At 40.3% G+C, this 8,454-nt stretch overlaps 1 long non-coding RNA gene across 1 annotated transcript; it reads right to left on the bottom strand.

The window, feature by feature from the left end:
* Nucleotides 1-2,187: 2,187 nt before the first annotated feature.
* On the bottom strand, nucleotides 2,188-5,436 carry LOC120567111. Its single transcript, XR_005640521.1, has 2 exons — nucleotides 5,357-5,436; nucleotides 2,188-2,382 (listed from the first exon to the last, which is right to left on the bottom strand). It is a non-coding gene; the product is annotated as an uncharacterized LOC120567111 (long non-coding RNA).
* Nucleotides 5,437-8,454: the final 3,018 nt, after the last annotated feature.

Raw genomic sequence — 8,454 nt, 5'->3', positions numbered from 1 at the left:
CAGCGGCGACAGCTGCAACCGGAACTTGGGGCCCAACGTCTCCAAAGGAAATACGCTGGGGGAAAAAAAAGCATAAGGACTCCGGGGAGTAAACTCCCCAGAAGCTAGGATTAGTAACAAGCATTTCTGGGACGGGCTGCACACAAATAGTAATAGTAATAGTAACAGTAATAGAAACAGTAATAGAAAGGGAGAAGAGAGAGCAGCTCAGTGTGTCAAAGGAAGGAAGTCCCCCGGCAGTCTAGGACTATAACAGCGTAACTATAACAGGTAACTAAGAGAGACAGGTCATAATTTAACATATATTTGGCTACATAGCATTTTGGTCATTTTTGCTTCAAGCTGAATATCCTCAAACAATTTCCTGAGATTTGCATGAAAATATGTGGTTGGTTGCTCAGTTTAATGTTATCCAGATTCATGAGTTTGGACCGGAGTGTAATCTTACTGTCCTTATAGTTTTCATGTACAACATAGCTGATCAGCAATGACCTGTAAGTCAGCAACATTTTATATCAAAAGTATCAATACAGCAACTACTGTAGAAAGAGCTTCACATTGACAGCTCTCATGCATAACTCCAGATACCAACCCCTTCTGCAAAGACGCCCCAACCAATCAATTAGAGACATTTGTGCAATGACAGTGCTGTGACAAGGACATAATCCCTCAACAGTTTCCCACTCACACTGTGGTATATGAAACCTGTCTGTGGGTGTCTGATTGCTTTCTCATTGCCACTCTCCCCATAAAAAAAAGCCAAAACATTTGGACAATAATGTGACAACTCTTGACATCAACCCATTAGCAAGTTCTTTTGTTGTGTGAAAGCTAGGAACCAAGATTATGTAGTGTTGACGAACTGACCGAAGAGTAGGGTTAGGTACCGTTTGGATTTTTACAATTCCGAACCGGTACTTTTAAAACAATTCCGATTCCTAAACAGATTCTTGAAAAACTGAAAAATGACAAAAGAAAGGCTTTTTATGGATTCTTTTTTTTTTATTGAAAATTTAACAATATATTAACGTTTTAAAGTACTTAAATATATAATAAGTAAACCTAAGTCACCTAACACACAACTACAATAATTTAACAAACAGTTACACTATTAACAAGTAACAATAAAATAAATGTTGAGTTGGTATGCCAACCAGCTTCAAACTTAAGCAGTTCTTTTGCAGAAAAATGACCATATTTGCCTTCTCTGGCAAGATACTACACCTCTCCTGACTTATGGCATGTAGGCCTCAGACGGTGTCCAAGAGGCCTGTACACACCCAGGTATGAGTTTGAAAGGGCAGACAATTTGGGGAGGCTGTCTCGCCTCCCCCACCACCAGTCTTGTCCTGAATGATAGACTAGCAGAGTAAGTGTAATGTTTACTAGCGATCACGTGCAGTCAGTGAATGGTTAATATGCTTTCACGTCCATTTTGGTGAGCCCAGAGGGAAAATATGCCATTTTAAAAGTAGCCTACATTTACGGTAGCTAGCTAACGTTAGACTACAGAGAAAGTGTGATATTTTTACGTCCGTTTCAGAGCGTGTACAAAAAGCCGTGCAACCGGCCGGCCCGCTTGAGTCTAATGTAATCAAGCGGTGTCTTGGTTCTCGGCAAGTTTGAGTTATTAAACTTGCCGCTGACCGCTGACCAGTAGTGATGGCCAAATGAAGCTTCACGAACCACTGTCTTTATTTTATGAGCTCACTAGATGGTGCTCTCTTTTCAAAGAAAAAAAATGTTAAAAGGAAAGGCAATTCAGTGTTTTCAATCCTTTGTTGAACAGAGAGCACCATCTAGTGAGCTCAGAAAATAAAGACAGTGGTTCGCAAAGCTTCATTTGAACATCACTAATCACCAGGCTACCGAATGTAACCATGGCCAGTGCGCTAGTGTCGGTCAGTATGAGTGTGTAAATAGTATGTCGAGACGGAATGTAACCCATGGCGGGACCACTTATAAGATTATGATGAAGGCCACACGCATTGGTCTTACAATAAAGTCGTTCTATAGACTACAAGTGTTGCTGGAGTTTTGACCTCTTAACAAATGCTGGAAACGAAGAAGATAAACGGTTTACCAGTGGGTGAGGAAATTCCTGTTGGCAGAATGCCAGGGTTGAGGGTGTTTGTTATGGAACGACACAGAAGGTGGGACCCAAAAGCAGACGACCAACACAAAAAGTAAGATTAAATAATTTAATGTGTGAAGTATATACAATAAATGTGCTGGTGGCAAAAAAGGGGAAGTTGAGTCGAGGGAATCCAGTGGTGAGTGGTGGGTGCTATGTGCTCTCCAGAGCGTGCCCCGTGACGTAGTTGTGATGACCATGTGGTAGGCCTCCTCCAGAGTCCAACAAACAATTGAGTCCAATCCTTACTGAGAGAGAGAGAAGCAGGTGTGAGGAGCAAGCAGGTAGGCAGGCACACAAATGAGCAAGGCAGGCTGCAACATGAGACAAACACAGAAAATCTGTTTTAGCTACACAAGCAAAAACACCAGGAACACAGGGAGCTAGGATTGCCACTGTACCACACTAGTTGACTGTACAATCTGGCAACAAGTGGACCACAGAGCCAGCCTTAAATACTGCAGGAGGTTGATTAGGGAATGAGCTTCACCTGGAGCCACCTGCCAGCAAGCCACACCCACAGCAATCAGCACAGGAGGGAGAACATGAGTGAAAAACAAAAAACAAAAACAAAAGCATGGTTCACACACAGCAGCCTTGCTAAGAGGGAGCGGTGGCCAAATGAAGCTTCATGAAGCATTCTCATTATTTTTTGAGCCAACTAATATGGCATTCTTGGTTTAAAAAAAAAAAGGGCTCAAGGAATGACAATTGAGTATGCTTTCAACCCTTTATTGAACAGAGACCGTCATCTATTGGGCTCAGCAAATTAAAAAATGTGTTGATGAAGTTAATTTGGCCAGCACTACTAAGAGGCTTAGCCACAAGGGCCTGGCAGCTCTATGTATTTCCATGGTGCCCCATTAGGCTCACGCCAATAAGGGAAGACCATACCACTGGGTAATCGGTAGTAATGTTTCTATACCAAGTTGTACTATCTCTACAACTACCTTTCACTAAGTTAAGGGCTCTGACTATTGCTTGCATCTATGCACTGAAAAGTAGCTCAGAGCCTACCTGGAGAGAGCACCACTTGGGGACTTCACTGCTCAAAAGGGAAACAATGGAAAGGCCTAGAGGGATTGGGAGGAACAGCCTGTTTGATGTGAACTAGAGTGTTGTTCTTTTTTATACTAGACATTGCTAGTCATGGATCCTAAGTGGAGTTGGCACCAGAACAGAGTAAATAAACCCAGTGTCTAATAATTTCTAAGACATTTAGGAAACCAGGTTACTTTAGAAAGCTGACAATAACCAGTGGACTTCAGTGCACGTAATATAAAAAAAAAGGAAAAAGAAACACAACTTAAAGCGTGCGGGTACATTCACAGACAAATACACAAGTGAAACCCATCTAGTTAGAGTGTAAAAACACACTAAACGCATGGACCTCGCCATTGATATTCAGCAGGGTCAGCCATTGCTTTTACTTTGTATTCTCTGTGCCCCTCATTGTGTTGTTGCACTGGGCCCCCTATCAGCAAAGTGGCCATCAGAAGACAACAGTGTTTTGCCTGCTCCTGACCCTAATGGAAACAAATGACAAAAATAGCATCTAGGTCCTTGACATTAGAGGAGAAGGAAGGATGACACAGAAGGAAAAAGAAAAATTAGTAGAGAGACAGAGGTTTGACAAAGAGAAATTAACAAATACATTAAACATTTTAGCAATTATTTTGTTCAGTGCTTTTTGTTTTACAGTGTCTTTTACAATGTGAAGTAAGAGGGGAACAAGCAACAAGCTATTACTTTGTTGCAATTGTTGCTAGGCTACTGAAAAACGACGACCAACATGGAAATTCTGCTTATATTACACAGTACACACATATTGCTACAGTTACATCTAATATGCGGCAATTATGAAAAAAAAATGAAATCTGTCAATCTGGACCAAAAAAGGGGACAGGCTGATCAACAGACAAACATTGCCATCTGTAAAACATCACGTGGCAAAAACTAGTGCTACAGCTACTCACAATTCCTGCTAATCAAGCTATGCAGGTCAACAAACAGATGAAAATGAGGAGTAAATCTGAGTAGAGAAATGAAGACAATTTATGTTAAAAAACTTGCACTACATAGAAACACACGAGGGGTCGGTGAGACATATGAAATATGAGAAACGGAGGTGAGGGGAGCAAGAGAGACAAAAGAGAGGAGAAAGAGAGAGATACTGCAGACTCTGATATGCGCCCACACACCATCACCTTATTCCACTGAACCATCTATCAGCAATCACCCATCCATCGGAAGGAAACAATACATCGCCTGCTTAGTAATCACAACAAATGAAATGAAAAAATTAAAGCCTGGTTCTTAGAAAGAACAGACAAGGAGGTAAAGGAAGATGCATATAGCAGAACTAGGTTAGTCAAAAAGAAAGATTAAGCTGCTTGAAAAAGAGGCAATTGTTTGCCTTAATAATGGCAATTTGCATTTTTTTCCCAAAGAAAATGCTTCCTTAACGTGGGACCAAATGAAACAAATTTCATTTCACAAAAGAATGCCAATCCAAATGTACACGCACCGTAAACATCTTATTTTTACATAAGACAAACGTACCTAAATATTTCTTTCCATCCTTGTTTTCCTTTTCTTTTGCCTTTCCCAGTAAAAACAAGCACTTTTGACAGCGAAATCTTGTGCTCATATCAATCAGTCTAATAGAATTACCACAATGCTGTAATGGGGAAGAAGTACTTTGAAGTACTACTTGAGAGACTTTTCACTTTTCGATACACAAGTTCAAGCCAATGACCAGAAGCAAATTTTGACAGTGCTGACCTAACGTAAAAAGCACCGCAGTCGAAACTAGAGCGCTAGGTATTTCGCACAACCCACTATAACCCAATTCTGCCTGTATAAGCTGGTCCACAAAAGAGGCATGGTTTGCAGTCAGCTGTTAGACAAGGGTCATTGGTACAAATATGTATTTTTCCAACCACTTAGTGAATGAGCTAGCCCACTCGGCTGTTAGCAAAACAGCTAGCTTGGCAAACTATGGCGATTGGCAGTGTTGCCAACTTTGGGACTTTTTAAAGTTAGCCATTTTTTAGACTTTAGCGACTTTTGGAGCTAATGCTAGCTTCTTTCATTGCAAAAGAGTTGGCAACACTGGTGACTGGCTACTATTCTGGATAGTGTTCCCAGCTAACTAACATGTTAGAGGTTAGCTTGTTCGTAGTTCAACAACTAGCCCTGAAAAGTGAAGATAGGGCCTACCTTGATCCTGTGTCCTCCGGCTCGGGCGTGTCCTCAGCTTCTAGCCCGCTCCTCATCCTTCGTCAGTCGGTGTAGTAGAGTTGGGCAATATGGACCTTTTTCACAGCAGACATTTTTGACTTGTCATAGTAGGAAAAGCACAGCTGAAATTGATAACCTTAACGATGGCTCAATTCCATCTATTTCAGTGAATCAGCATGCACAATACCAACAATAAAACTTAGGCTTCTCCTAAGTGGACTGCAGCCATCATTAATGGTTTTGAATACACCTGTGCTTTTCCTGCTATGACATGTCAACATGTCTGCCGTGAAAAAGGTCTATTGATATCGATATGAGGCTAGATATCGTCTTAAATTTTGGATATCGTAATATGACATGAAGTGTTGTCTTTTCCTGGTTTTAATGCTGCGTAACAGTAAAAAACAAAGATGCAATGTTCTCAACTTACAAGACAAGACAAGTTCTAGTTGTGTTATTATTTGCCTTTAACCACTTAATCATTATATCCACATTGTTGATGGTTATTTATAAAAATCTCATTGTGTAAATATTTTGTGAAAGCACCAATAGTCAACCAACAAATAGGAACTAACATGCTGGATTATGACGTAACACTACGTGCCAAGCTTCCAGCCCCACCTATGTAATGTATGCTGTACCTATCACTCTCCTCCTATAACCCTATCTCTGTACCTTTTTATCCTCTCTTCATCAACAATGCTCTCTTTTCTTCTTATCTTCTCCATCTGCTTTTTTACTTTGTCTTACCTTGTCCAGGTCTTTTTTTGTGTCCAAAGTTTTAAGTGTTTAAATTCTTTAAAAGGCTCGCCGGTGGTTGTATGATTTAGTTTTAAAGGAACGTTTGATAGTGTTATTTTTCTGCTATTTGTCAACACAACTGAATTTGACACAAACTGACATTATGGGGGGAAAAAAACATGGACTTGTAAGGAAATTTGTGTTCCAATATGGGAAAGTAGTGATGGCCAAAAAATGCTTTATGAACCATTTTCTTACCTACTAGATGGGACGCTTGGTTCAAAGAAAAAAGGCTCAAGGAATGGCAATTCAGTGTGCTTTCATCCCTTTGTTGAACAGAGAGCGCCATCGAGCAGGCTCAGAAAATAAAGACAATGGCTCACGAAGCTTTATGAAGCTTCATTTGGCCTTCACTAGTGTAAAGTAATAGACGTTTGAGCAGATAAATATTGTGATATAATGTGGCTTGTAGCTTGATGAGCACATAAACTTGTATACACCCATAGAGAAACTAAGAAAGTTACATCTGCAGTCAGAATATCATACATTATATTGAGTTCAGATGAGGAATTATATTGTATTTGATATAAAAAAAAAATCCCTGGAATTTTACTGCACACATATTTCAGTTCCAAACTATTGATATCAGGAGCAACCCTCCTGATACAATTTATGATCCAAGTATAATATCAACTTATCACCTCATCTGACCTATCTCTCCCTCCCGCCCTGTTTCCTGTTATGGTATATTACAGTAATGTATTAAAATGAAATTGTTGGCATGGCTGACTAGACAAAAGTGTTTTATGTTCTCAGCTTTCTCCTCCACCTTTAACTCTGTCACTCTCATGCTTTTTTTTTTTTCAACAGAGCACCACTTTTTTCTAGTATCCATTGAAACATGCATTGCCTTAAATTTCACTGACCAAATGAATTGTAGGACCAAGCTCTAACAGTCCTGCCTTTACATGGTCATTGTTACCATCACTCTTTTAACCGTTTTTTAATATGAAAGTTTGCTTTTGAACACATCTTCCTTTGAAGGTCCCATGGCATGAAAATTTCACACGTCATGGCATGAGTTTTTTTTTAACATAATATGCGTTCCCCCTGCCTGCCTATGGTCCCCCAGTGGCTAGAAATGGGGATAGGTGTAAACCAAGCCCTGGGTATCCTGCTCTGCCTTTGAGAAAATGAAAGCTCAGATGGGCCAATCTGGAAGGGGAGGTAACCTTGCTCCTTATGACCTCATAAGGAGCAAGGTTACCTCCCCTTTCTCTGCTTTGCCCACCCAGAGAATTTGGCCCACCCATGAAAAAGAGAGAGACATCATGGCTTTCAAACGAGCAAAGTGGCAGTTGGTCAAGGCCCCACCCTCCACCTTGCAATAGCATTTAAAGCTACAGACACAGAAATGGCACATACTAAGGAAAGCTTATTATGGGACTGGCTCTAGTGGCTGTAATTCTGCACCAAGACTGAATTTCGGGAAAGAGACTTCAGATACAGTATTAGGGCACCACTAAGGCCTATATAAAAGCATCCAAAGAGCACCATGTCATGGGACCTTTAACCAGTCTGAAATACACAATTTAGAACTTTTTTTTTTACTCAGTGAAAGTGCACATTAAGTTTGACGATTGAAATAAATGAAATGTAACTATTTTGAAAATGTAAGTGGATTTTTTAGCGTTGCAGCATATAATCTTCTTAGAATTAGTCTTGCATAGCCAGACATATCTCTGCAGCGCTGTGGCAGCCCTGGAGCATGGTCTGGTTAGGCAGCGCTAAGCTCCGAATGTAGTAACGATGCCCTTGCAAAATAGATAGCATAAGGGGAGAATGCCTGACATCTGGCGATTCTACTTTATTCCTGCACCAACATATTCTCACTCTGTAGGATATATATTTTGTCAATATAGTGTGTAGAGGCTTTTAGAATCATAACTGACCATTGTTGTCTGCTTTTCCTGACTGTTTGTGAGAAAAGCCATCTGGCAGATACAATTTGAAAGAGGAGTACCAGGGCCCAGCTTTTCAAAAAATGTAATCTGGATCAAATTGATCCGGATTTGGAAATCCCATGTTTTGCCATCCAGGATCACGTGATCCATCTTACTTTTATGCCAGTTTTTTAAAGGAACATTCGATTGGATCACTGTGATCCAAATACCAAATTTCAGGATTACCAAATCCTGTTTACTAGAGCCTTAAATGGAACCAACAGTGTAGCCTACTGGCTTAGCAAAGAACAACAGTTAGGCAAAATACTGGTGGCCACAAATAGCCATTGTTTGTTTTAATTTTAAGAAATGGAAACACTGTAATAAACAGAA

This window comes from Perca fluviatilis, chromosome 10 (assembly GCF_010015445.1).
Source record: "Perca fluviatilis chromosome 10, GENO_Pfluv_1.0, whole genome shotgun sequence".
Taxonomy (NCBI): domain Eukaryota; kingdom Metazoa; phylum Chordata; class Actinopteri; order Perciformes; family Percidae; genus Perca; species Perca fluviatilis.
Note: the sequence above shows the minus strand (reverse complement) of the source record. Positions and strands in the feature narration are given on the sequence as shown.